Genomic DNA, 13211 nt, shown 5'->3' on the forward strand with positions numbered 1-13211 from the left:
TCATTGCTATTTCCTTGCACGAAACTTGATTGCAGTCTTCTTAGTTTCTCATTTTTGCTCAGCACCTTTTTTAATTGAGGTGAAATTCATATAATATATAATTGTAGTCATTTTAAAGTCATCTAGTAGCATTTAGTGTGTTCACAATGTGCTCACCAATTCTTTTACTTCTCTCTGTTTGATTCCTTATATTAGTGTTCTCCAGAGAAACAGAGCCAACAGGATATTTAGAGAGATATATAAGAGGGAACTTATTTTGAAAATTGGTTCACAGGATTGTGGGGGCTGAGAATTCTCATGATAAGCTGTCTGCAAAGTGGAAAACAAGGGAAGCCTGTGGTGTAATTCATTCATGTCTGAAGGCCTGAGAACCAGGGCAGCCCATGATGTAACTCCCACTCTGAGAACACAGGGGCACTGGTGTAGGTCCTGAAGTTTGAAGCCCAGAGTGCCTGAAGTTCTGATGTCCAACGGCAGGAGAGGGTGGATTTCTCAGCTCCGGGAGAGACTCTGATCTTCCTCTGCTATTTTGTTTTATTCAGGTCCGTAATGGACTCGATGAGGCCAACCTATGTTGGTGAGGGCACATCATGTTTATTTAGACTGCTGATTCAAATGTTTATCTCTTCTGGAAACATTTTCCCTCAGACACACGCAGGAATCATGTTTTACCAGCTATCTGGGCATCCCTTAGTCCAGTCAAATTGACACAGAAAGCTAATCACACTTCTTTTTCTATGAATATGACAAATTTCTATTGTCTCTTTATGCCTGAGCTCAACCCTGTGTTTTCAGAACTCACCAGTTAAACTGATGTCTCAATTTCCTGAGAAAAACTGAGGCCTCACAATCTCTCTCTGTCTCCCTGTCAACCTAGATTTTCACTCTCTTTCACCTCTTCTTCTTTCTCTCTCTCTTTTTTTTTTTCGAGACAGGATCTTGCTCTGCCGCCAAGGCTAAATTGCAGTGGTGTGATCTTGGCTCACTCCAGCCTCCGCCTCCCAGGCTCAAGCAATTCTTGTGCCTCAGTCTCCTGAGTAGCTAGGACTACAGGTGTGTGACACCACACCCAGCTAATTTTTGTATTTTTAGCAGAGACGGGCTTTCACCATGTTGGCCAGGCTGGCCTCAAACTCCTGACCTCAGTTGATCTGCCCGTCTCGGCCTCTCAAAGTGCTGGGATTACAGTGCGGGCCACCATTCTTGGCCCCTTCTTTATTGAAGAGGAAAAGCAATTTTCCTCCTGTCCAGAACAACCTTCCCTTTCTTCTACTTCATTTCCTTAATTTTCTTGGCATCTTCCTTTCATTCCTAATGAGCTTTTTCTTCTGCCTATTTTGCCTGGTCTACAAATGTATCCAAGATTTTTCCATTCTGAACACAGCCTTCGGTCAATACTTCTTCTTTCCAGATACCTATTTTTCTCCTTCCCTTCATCACTGCTAAACTTCTCAAGAGTAATTCATATTCTCTGCCTCATTTAAAAAATATTTTGTTTATTAGTTAACCCTCCACCCAACTCAGCTCGCCCACTAACATTGCTCTTACAAAAGTCACCATTCACTTCCTGTTTGCTAAACTGAAGGCCTCAGTCATAATTCTCACTGACCTTTTAACCAAATTTGACCGATGTTAACCAAAGCCTCCTGTCTGATCTGAAATACTCTTAGTCTTTGGTTGTTGTGTCCTACCTCTCTCAGGATTCCTTTCCAGTCTCTTGGATTTCAGGGGTTTGGGGGTGGGAGTGGGGCAACTCTGGGAATATCATCCTTTAAATGTGAGTTTTTCCAAACTTCAACTTTGGCTTTCTGTTTACTTTATATACTTCCATAGCTGGTTTCATAACCTTTCATTGCATCTCCTGTCTTCTATTTTAGTTGCTTTGCAAACTGAAAAAGCACCACCAAAAGCATTGGGAAGTGAACTTGTATCTTTTGGGTATTAATATTTGGAACTGTAACCTGAAATTTTTCACCCCCAGCACAAAATTACTTTGAGGTCTTGAGTTTTATCTTAACTCATGTAGATTTTATATTCTAATTGATATTATACCCACCAACATTTAATTTTAAAAAGAACATGTTACTGTGGAACTAAGCTATCAGTTGAGGTAGTTTGGCTTCAGGATTTTCTTTTCTTAAACCTCATCCCATATACTGTGAGTCTCTCCCTGTCTCTCCAGGAATTGGGGATTTGGAGTGTACATGGAAGGGGTATAGTTTAACCTTTCCTTAGTCACCTCTTATTTTCAGTTCCTGCTTCTAATACAGTTCACTTTATGTATTATTTTGCTGTCTTTTAGTACCATCCATTCTTGTCAGGATATTATCATTCCAGATGTGGAAGATGGACTCTTCAGGTTTTCCCAAACATAGCTGACACAATGAATTTGTAGGCATAGCAAACTGACTGAAGGTTTGATGGCAATTAAGTGGACCTTAATAAAGTAAGTACAAATTTATATTAGCCATTTCTGTTTATAAAATTTCTCTGTTATCATATCATGTGATCATTTTCCGTTTGCCTCTGTCTCTTTACTTCCTGAAGATTTTCTGCATCTACAATGAACAATAAGAACCACTTCCTTAACCTCTTCCTATAAACTTAATTCTTTCAGCATGGAGTAGTGACAGGTTGACACTTCTTCATGTGAAAATCCAAAATCGGAAATGCACCAAAACCTAAAACTTTCTGAGTGCTGACCTGATACCGCAAGTGGAAAATGCCACACCTGAGCTCATGTGACAGGTCACAGGCAAAATGCTGTCAAAACTTTGTTTCATGCACAAAATTATTAAAAGTATTACACAAATTTACCTTCAGGCCATGTGTATATAAACCATAGAAAAAACCTTAGATTTGGGTTCCATCCCCAAGATATCTCATTATATATATGCAAATATTACAAATTCTGAAAAATTTGAAATCTGAAACACTTCTGGTCCCAAGCATTTTGGATAAGGGATACTCAACCTGTACTTCGAATTTAGCTTTGAATCTGCTTTCATCGCAAATGCTTGAAATTACTTACCATGGAGTAAAATGGATGATCAAGAGGACACTTCTTGTATCTCCTGAAATGTGGCATCATCTCGGTGCACTGCTGAGTATACTCACTTTGGAGTGTGCCCTACATTTTGAGAGTTCAAATTCTTCGGAGATAACTTCCAAAGATTTATCTCTGGTTCTGATTTCTGTATTTTTTTTTTTTTAAATCTGTACCTCTAGAGTATCCACAGTGCCTACCTGGCATTACAAAATAAACAGAGCCAGAAATTAATAACTTTTTATTAATTCTGGCAAATCTGTTTTTTTTTTCCTGTTGTATTCTCTATTTTAAATAAAAGGATTATCCTTCACTTGAGTACTTTCTCTAAAAACCTCATGCATGTGTAACTTCATGCTTCCTTCTTCCCTTGCTTCTCTCATGTGTATACATACATATATGTAAACACACGTATAATTCAGCCATCAAGTCTTGTAAATACTACTACTATATTATTTGGGAATTTGCTTCTTTTTCTGAATTACCACTGTAGACCCCTTGTTTTAGGCTCATATTCACTCTTATCTGAATTATTGCGTTTGTCTCTTAAATGTCTTTCTGTCTCAACTTTCTAATCACCTTGTCTTCATTCCCCTTTTTTGCCATTACATATTTTTTGAAAACAAAGATTAAGCTGTTCTTGTACCTTAAAACTGTATTTGTGTGGCCAGGTGCAGTGGCTCATGCCTGTAATCCCAGCACTTTAGGAGGCTGAGGTGGGGGGGATCACAGGGTCAAGAGATCAAGACCATCCTAGTTAACATGATGAAACCCATCTCTACTAAAAATATAAAAAATTAGCCGGGCGTGGTGGCACATGCCTGTAGTCCCAGCTACTCAGGAGGTTGAGGCAGGAGAATTGCTTGAACCTGGGAGGCAGAGGCTGCAGTGAGCTGAGACTGCGCCACTGACCTCCATCCTGGGCATCAGAGTGAGACTCTGCCTTAAAAAAACAAAACAAAACAAAACAAAAAACAAAAAACTGTCTTTGTTTGCTCACTGCCTAAAGGGGGAAGTTCAAACTCATTTTATTTTTGTCTGCAGTTTTTTTTTTGTTAGTTTCTCTTTATATACAATTTCTTTTATGCCTTCTATAGCTCAGTTACTCTAGATGGTACTTATTTTTTGAACACATTTGTTTGTGAAAAGATACTGTATGCCAAACATTGTTATAAGTGCAGAGAATAAAAAATTTATCCCAAATGTTCTGCTCCGAAAGAGCTTCACTTTTAAGACTCCTTTGGTTTGGTCACTGCTATGGTTTGAAGATTTGTCTCCTCCGAAACTCATGTTGAAACTTCATCCCCAAGGTGGAGGATTGAGAGGTGGAGTCTTTAAGGGCTGATTGGGTCATGAGGTTTTGCCCTCATGAATGGATGAATCCATTCATGGATTAATGGGTTATCATGGGAGGGAGACTGGTGGCCTTATAAGGAGAGGAAGAGAGGCCTGAGCCAGCACATTAGCATGCTCAGCCCTCTTGCCATGTGATGCCCTGCACTGCATTGAGAATTGGCAAGGAGCCCCCACCAGCAACCAGACTCTCATGAGACAGGAATGACTCCTTGACGTTGGACTTTTCAGCTTTCAAGACTGTAAGAAATAAATTCCTTAAAAAATTAATTATACAGTTTCAAGTAATCTGTTATAAGCAACAGAAAATAAACTAAAACACAAAATTGGTACTGATACATGGAGTGTTGCTGATAATGAATAACTGAAAATGTGGAAGCAGCTTTGGAATTGGGTAATGGGCACAGGCTGAAAGAATTTGGAGGAGCCTAGATTCTGCAGACAGCCTAGAACACCAGGGAATGTTTGGAACTCCTTAGAAACTGGTTAAGTAGTGGTGACCAGAATGTTTATAGAATTATGAACAAAAAGGCCATTCTGATGAAGTTTCGGGTGAAATTGAGGAACGAGGTCTTGGAACCTGGGGTAGAAGCCATACTTGTTGTAAACTGGAAAAGAACGTGGCTGAACCAGGTTCATGCCTGAGGGCTTTGTGGAAGACCAAACTTGAGAGTCATTATCATATCTGGCAAAATAAATTTCTAAGCAAAGTGTAGAAGGAGCTGCATGGTTACTTTTGGCTCCTTACACTGAAATTCAGGAGTAAAGGAATAATTTAAAGATACAATTCATAATTAAAAGAAAAACAGAGTGGGAAGATTTGCAAAATCGAGCCAGGCCACATAAGGAGTCAAAAAGTGTGTTCAGGACAAGAGACCAAAAACGTAGCCCAGGGACCATTTGCTAAAGAGATTAGCATGGATAGAAGGGAGCCAGATGTTATTCCACAGGACGATGGAATAAAGACCTCAAAGGCATTTCAGATATCTTTGAAACTGCTCCTTTCATAACAGGCTAAGAGGTCTAGGAAGGCAGAATGGTTTTTGGGTACAGGTAAGGAGTGCCCTCCATAGGCTCCTGCACAGAGATCCCTTAGGTATATGCTCTCTATATTTCAGCACAACACTCCTTGACCATCCAACTGTGGCTCAATTGTCCCCAGGGGTGGCTTCACTAGGCACCACTCCAAAGGTACAAACCTTAATCCTCAGGGGCATCCACATGATGTTAGTTCTTCAGGTCCACAGAATGCAAGAGCTGTGGAGGCGTGACAGCTACCACCTAATTTCAAAGAATGTATCAAAAAGCCTGTGGGCCCAGGCAGAGACTTGTTGCAGGGGAGAAACCACCACAGAGAACCCCATATTAGGGAAATGACTTGGGGAGATGTAGGAGTGGAATTGCCACTGAGATCTTAGAACTGTAGAGCTACTAGGGTGCAACACCAGCTTGGAAGAGCGGAAGTGCAGGCTGAGCCATGGAAAGTCGTGGAAGCAGGCTGCCTGAGGACTTGGGGGCCCAACTCCTCTACCAGTATGTTCAGAATGCTGGATATGGAGTCATGGGAGATTATTCTCTAGCTTTAAAATTTAATGCCTGAACTTTTGGTGCCCTCAACCTTGTACTTGTCAGCCTCCATAACTGTAAGAAATAAATTCCTTTTAAAAAATAGATTGCCCAGCTTCAGGTATTTTGTTATAAGTAACAGAAGACAAACTAATACAGTTGTGCTGTTTTCTCTGCATAAAACATAATTCTCTCACTTTTGCCCTGATAAACTTCTATTTGTTGTTTAAGTCCCCATTGAATACTACTTCTGTGAAGTCTTTCTTTTTTACTCTAGAAAGAATGAATTATTCTGTCTATATTCTGGCCAAATATTTTTATGCTCCTGTACATTTTCATTGGTATTAGCTCCTAAATACTTCACAAAAATATTTATTTCTGACCATCTTGAACACTACTGCTCTTGGCAAAGCCACCAACACCTTCCATCTTTACTGCTACAGTCTTTTTCTATCTGGTTGTTCTTTATCCACATTTGCTTCTATCCATTCTCTTCACTGCAGCCATAGTGCAGTGACTGCAGTCACTGCTCTCCAGCAAAATCTCTTCAGTGGCTTTCTTGGCTCTTAGATGAGGATTAGTATTCTTAATTTAGTATCCTACTCTCTGCCTGGCCTGGCCTACATTAGCAGCCTAATCTTATACTTTTTCCTTCCTTGTACTTTGCTCTCCATTCATTCTGGATGTTACTCAGTTTCTCAAACAGGTGTTCATGAGACTTTAGCATACGTTAATTTCTCACTCTAGAAATCCACCAGTCCCCTTTTTACTTTATTTAGCTCACCCTGCCTCTATCATCAAATCTTGACTGAATCATCATTTCTTCAAGGAGGTCTTTGCTGCCCTCCATGATAGATTGAGCACCTCTATTACACACTCTCATAACACCATATTCCTTTCCTTCACAGACTTACCCATTTTAATGATTATTTTTATTATTCCTTTATAAATATCCATCTGCTCTACAAAATCATGTATACTATTAAAGCAGCCTTTTTTTTTTTTCACCTTGGATTCCAGTTTCTGGAAGAATGCGCTTAATAAATATATCTTGAATGAATAGAACGTAATATATTATGTTTTAGCAAGATTGTAAGTGCCTTCCTTGAGATGAGGGCCCATGGATCTCTCATATTGATATCCGCAGAATCTAACACAGTGCCTGAGTTGCAATAAAACATTGAATTCAGGGGGGTCCGATCCAAGATGGCCGAGTAGGAACAGCTCTGGTCTGCAGCTCCCAGCGTGATCGACGCAGATGACAGGTGATTTCTGCATTTCCAACTGAGGTACCTGGTTCATCTCATTGGGACTGGTTGGACAGTGGGTGCAGCCCACGGAGGGTGAGCTAAAGCAGGGTGGGGAGTTGCCTCCCCCCGGGAAGTGCAAGGGGTCAGAGGATTTCCCTTTCCTAGCCGAGGGAAGCCGTGACAGACTGTACCTGGAAAAATGGGGCACCTATGCCCAAATACTGCACTTTTCCAACTGTCTTAGCAAACGGCACACCAGGAGATTATATCTTGTGCTTGGCTCGGCAGGTCCCACACCCATGGAACCTTGCTCACTGCTAGCGCAGCAGTCTGAGATCAACCTGTGAAGCAGCAGCCTGGCAGGTGGAGGGATGGCCACCATTGCTGAGGCTTGAGTAGGTAAACAAAGCGGCCGGGGAAGATTGGACTCACTGCATCTCACCAAGGCCTGCTGCCTCTGTGAACTCCACCTCTAGGGGCATGGCATAGCTGAATAAAAGGCAGCAGAAACTTCTGCAGACTTAAATGTCCCTGTCTGACAGCTCTGAAGACAGCAGCGGTTCTCCCAGCATGGTGTTTGAGCTCTGAGAACGGACAGACTGCCTCCTCAAGTGGGTCCCTGACCCCCGTGTAGCATAACTGGGAGACACCTCCCAGCAGGGGCTGACTGACACCTCATACAGGTGGGTGCCCCTCTGGGATGAAGCTTCCAAAGGAAGGATCAGGCAGCAATATTTGCTGTTCTGCAATATTTACTGTTCTGCAGGCTCCACTGGTGATACCCAGGCAAACAGGGTCTGGAGTGGACCTCCAGCAAACTCCAACAGAAACCTTACAAGTCAGAAGAGAGTGGGGACCAATATTCAACATTCTTAAAGAACTTTCAACCCAGAATTTCATATCCAGCCAAACTAAGCTTCATAAGTGAAGGAGAAATAAAATCCTTTACAGACAAGCAAATGCTGAGAGATTTTGTCACCACCAGGCCCACCTCACAAGAACTCCTGAAGGAAGCAATAAACATGGAAAGGAACAACCAGTACCAGCCATTGCAAAAACATGCCAAATTGTAAAGACCATTGATGCTAGGAAGAAACTGCATCAACTAACAGAGAAAATAACCAGCTAGCATCATAATGACAGGATCATTCACACATAACAATATTAACCTTAAATGTAAATGGACTAAATGGTCCAATTAAAAGACATAGACTGGCAAATTGGATAAAGAGTCAAGACCCATCAGTGTGCTGTATTCGGGAGACCCATCTCACATGCAGAGACACACATAGGCTCAAAATAAAGAGATGGAGGAAGATCTACCAAGCAAATGGAAAGAGGAAAAAAAAAAAAAAAAAAAAAAAAAAAGCAAGGGGTGCAATCCTAGTCTCTGATAAAACATAGATCAAAACCAACAAAGATCAAAAGAGACAAAGAAGGCCATTATGTAATGGTAGAGGGATCAATTCAACAAGAAGAGCTAACTATCCTAAATATATATGCACCCAATACCGGAGCACCCAGGTTCATAAAGCAAGTCCTTAGAGACCTACAAAGAGACTTAGACTCCCATACAATAATAATGGGAGACCTCAACACCCCACTGTCAATATTAGACAGATCAATGAGACAGAAGGTTAACAACGATATCCAGCACTTGAACTCAGCTCTGCACCAAGTGGACCTAATAGACATCTACAGAACTCTCCACTCCAAATCAAACGAGTATAAATTCTTCTCAGCACCACATCGCACTTATTCCAAAATTGCCCACGTAGTTGGAAGCACTCCTCAGCAAATGTAAAAGAATAGAAATCACAACAAACTATCTTTCAGACCACAGTGCAGTCAAATTAGAACTCAGCATTAAGAAATTCACTCAAAACCACACAACTACATGGAAACTGAACAACCTGCTCCTGAATGACTACTGGGTAAATAACAAAATGAAGGCAGAAATAAAGATGTTTTTTGAAAACAATGAGAACAAAGACACAACATACCAGAATCTCTGGGACACATTAAAAGCAGTGTGTAGAGGGAAATTTATAGCACTAAATGCCCACAAGAGAAAGCAGGAAAGACCGAAAATTGACACCCTAACATCACAATTAAAAGAACTAGAGAAGCAAGAGCAAACACATTCAAAAGCTAGCAGAAGGCGGCTGGGCGTGGTGGCTCATACCTGTAATCCCTGCACTTTGAGAAGCCAAGGTGGGCGGATCATGAGGTCAGCAGATTGAGACCATCCAGGCTAACATGGTGAAACCCCATCTCTACAAAAAATACAAAAAATTAACAGAGCGTGTTGGCGGGCGCCTGTAGTCCCAGTTACTTGGGAGGCTGAGGCAGGAGAATGGCGTGAACCCAGGAGGTGGAGCTTGCAGTGAGCTGAGATTGCACCACTGCACTCCAGCCTGGGCAACAGAGTGAGACTCCATCTCAAAAACAAAAACAAAAACAAAAACAGAACAAAACAAAAACTAGCAGATGGCAAGAAATAACTAAGATCAGAGCAGAACTGAAGGATATGTGGACACAAAAAACCCTTCAAAAAAACAGTGAATTCAGGAGCTGGTTTTTTGAAAAGATGAACAAAATTAATAGACTGCTAGCAAGACTAATAAGAAAAGAGAGAAGAATGAAATAGATGCAATAAAAAATGGTAAAGGGGATATCACCACCAATCCCACAGAAACACAAATTGCCATCAGAGAATACTACGAACACCTCTATGCAAATAAACTAGAAAATCTAGAAGAAATGGATAAATTCCTGGAGGCATACACCCTCCCAAGACTAAACCAGGAAGAAGTTGAATCTCTGAATAGACCAATAACAGGCTTTGAAATTGAGGCAATACTTATTAGCTTAGCAACCAAAAAAGTCCAGAACCAGATGGATTCAGAGCCGAATTCTACCAGAGGTACAAAGAGGAGCTGGTACCATTTCTTCTGAAATGATTCCAATGAATAGAAAAAGAGGGAATCCTCCCTAACTCATTTTATGAGGCCAGCATCATCCTGATACCAAAGCCTGGCAGAGACACAGCAAAAAAAGAGAATTTTAGACCAACATGGGACAATGTGCACATGTGACATGTCCTTCACTCTTCACAAGTCTCTTTCATTAGCATCACAGGCTTGATGGGAGGAACGTCTTAGAGAGAAAGAAGTAAAGCTGAGGCAGCTGAAGCAGTAGAATGAGCACTGACTTAGAAACAGAATTGTTCATTGACACACTGAGAGAAAGAGCTAACGCAGAAAACAGCTTAAGATGGTATAGCAGCGTGGAAATGACTTGGGCTCTGGTGACAAAGATCTAGGTTCCCCTTCCAGATGATTAGCTGTGAGTGAGCTATTATTGTTTAAGTTTCAGCTTTGGAATATTTAAAATAGGAATAATACCCATGTCAGAGTATCAATGCAACATGTAAATGAGCTATGGCATGTAGAGATTTAAATACAGTGCTTGATATATAATAGGTATTTTGTAGAAAAGTTACCTTTTAAATAGTAATAATATTATATTTAATCATAATAGTCAAAACTTTATCTTAAATTATTTTAACCAATAAAACTCCCAATGGTCAAGTTAAAATTGTACTCCTCAATAAATGGTGTAATTGTTAATCATTTTTTTTAAATGTCACATTCAGTTTAAATCCTCTCTATTCTCAAAGACAAATACACTCTTGGCTCAGGGTATGCCTCTGTGTCAGTCAGGGTTTTTCTCACTTTCTTCTCCAAGGTTCTGTAAGAAGGCTCTTTTTGCAGATGTTCCCTGTAGCCTGAACTTGGGTGGCTACGGACAATACCGAGTGCCATACCTTGTGCCAACCATGCACCTTTTCTCTTAAAGGAGAAGGAACTTCTGAAAGTGGGGGGCTTGACCGTCGTTTGTATACTGTATTATTCTACTAATTTTTTATCAGTATCATTACACTTTCTATCAAAGTGTATCAAACATGTACACTTTCTACATTTCTTTTACATAAAACTTTATTTTCAAATTCTTAAAAAGTTTGCAAAAAGTTACTATAATAAATGAAAGGCAGTCATGAATTGAAACAGAAGAGTTAGATTGAAAGCTATGGTTAAGTGCCATGAAGCAGAGATGTGTGTGCAGAGACAAAAATGAAACAGATATGAAGGAAGAAACAGAGCAGCCGTGAGGCTCCGGTGGCCTGGAGAGAGAGCGGGATGATTTGGTTCCAGTTCTTCAAGGGGGATTGGCTGCTCATATTGCTCTTTGTTTGTGTAATGTAGTGTTTGTCTTTGGTGGGTCCCCCAATCTAAGGAAATGTTAAACAAAGCACCTGAAAGACACTCTCTGTGTTAGGTCAGTTTCTTCAAAATAAGGAGATGTTAGGCAAGGATTCATACGCAAGTAATTTATTAAAGAAGTGCTCCGGGTTAAATTGGCAAGAGTAGGAGGAAAGGAGGGGAGGGAAGGTAAGAAGCCAGGGTATCGCTTCAAGCGGGGGTGATGCCAGTCTGATTCAGCAGGGAGTTTTGGCATGTAAGTTACAAGGCACTGTTTGTCCTGACTTAAAGCAAGGGAACTGGGCTTTCATACTCCCACACCAATGAGTCATTAGCTTGTGACCGTCTTGGGAGGCATGGTGGTTGCAAATTCCAAGCATTTCCCGTTTTCTGCTTATGCTGGCAAAGATGCTCCACTAGCTCAAGGCCCTACTTCAGAGAGGTTGGCTGGAGTGGCATCCGGAACTGTGGCAGAATACATTTTTTTTTATGCCAGGAAGTGTGTGGTAATGCGTTACAGTTGCCATAGGAGTCACGCAGCGACCATACTTTTTTATCAAAAAATCGGCAGGCAAAAAACTGCTTTCTCAAATACCTCACAACTTTCTAAATGTTTCATCTCAATTTCTATACCAAATTCCATCATGATCTTTAAATCTTTTTTTAATACTAATAAATTTTTTGAACGTGTCATCCTTGTACAGGGGCCATGCTAATCTCTGTATCATTCTAATTTTAGTATATGTACTGCCAAGGTGAACACTAAATCATTCTTTGAGTAGCACTATACATTTATATCTATAGAATACACTTTTTTTGCATAAACTATCTCAAATTAATTTCTGTACCTGCAGTCAAAAGAATATTGACTAAGATTGTTTCCATTGTTCCTTTTCCCTAGAAAACAGACTTGTATTTATGAAGCTGACCAGTGCTCCTTCCTTGATGTTGCTCGTAGCTAGATCTTCTGGTTGTCCATCATCTCTTCATGAGGGTTAAAGATTCAGGAAACTTTCATCTGTGGCCCTATAATAGGCAGCTTCCAAGACACTCCTGTTGAACCACATCTATGGTGACTAAATTAGATTTTTCTGGAACTGGCAGGCAATTAAATAATGTGTAGACTGGTCTTAATTGTGGACCTATCTCTCTTCATTATTAAGTCTTTTAAGAGTGTCGAAATTTGGCTAGGTTTCTACCTCTTTTAATATGTCTATTTACTGAGTTTGTTATGTTTTCCATAATAGAAACCCATGACCAAAAAAACAGCGCATATCTAATCTTTAGACTGGATAATCTTCATCACTACTCAATACATTTTTTCTTTCTTCATTAAAATATTTACTTATTAGTTCATTTCTTTTTCTCTCATATACAAATATCTTTCTTTCCTACTAAAGGTCATGAGAGAAAAATTATTTTATACGACCATTATAAACTCATGAACATGCAGGAAGTCACTGTACTAAATGGAAGAGAGTTACAAAATTAGTGATAGTTTAAGACCAAAATTTAGATTGATAGTTATGTTTAGGCTGATTTTATATTTGTTGATAACTTTTTATGTTTCATCTAATAAGAAATTTGTGGTGAGTGTTCAATAAAAAAGGGAAAGAAGGGAAGTAAATTAGGATTTTGTCTCATAAAGTTTATTGGTGTATTTAAATCTTACATTCTGAGAGAATATTTTTAAAGGCATTTGGCATTTCTTGAAACAATACATAAAGATAT

At 40.0% G+C, this 13211-nt stretch overlaps 1 pseudogene; it reads right to left on the bottom strand.

Annotated features, from left to right (window-relative positions):
- Positions 1 to 12144: 12144 nt before the first annotated feature.
- Positions 12145 to 12243, bottom strand: LOC123571993 (U6 spliceosomal RNA; annotated as a pseudogene).
- Positions 12244 to 13211: the final 968 nt, after the last annotated feature.

This window comes from Macaca fascicularis, chromosome 2, assembly GCF_037993035.2.
Source record: "Macaca fascicularis isolate 582-1 chromosome 2, T2T-MFA8v1.1".
Classification (NCBI taxonomy): domain Eukaryota; kingdom Metazoa; phylum Chordata; class Mammalia; order Primates; family Cercopithecidae; genus Macaca; species Macaca fascicularis.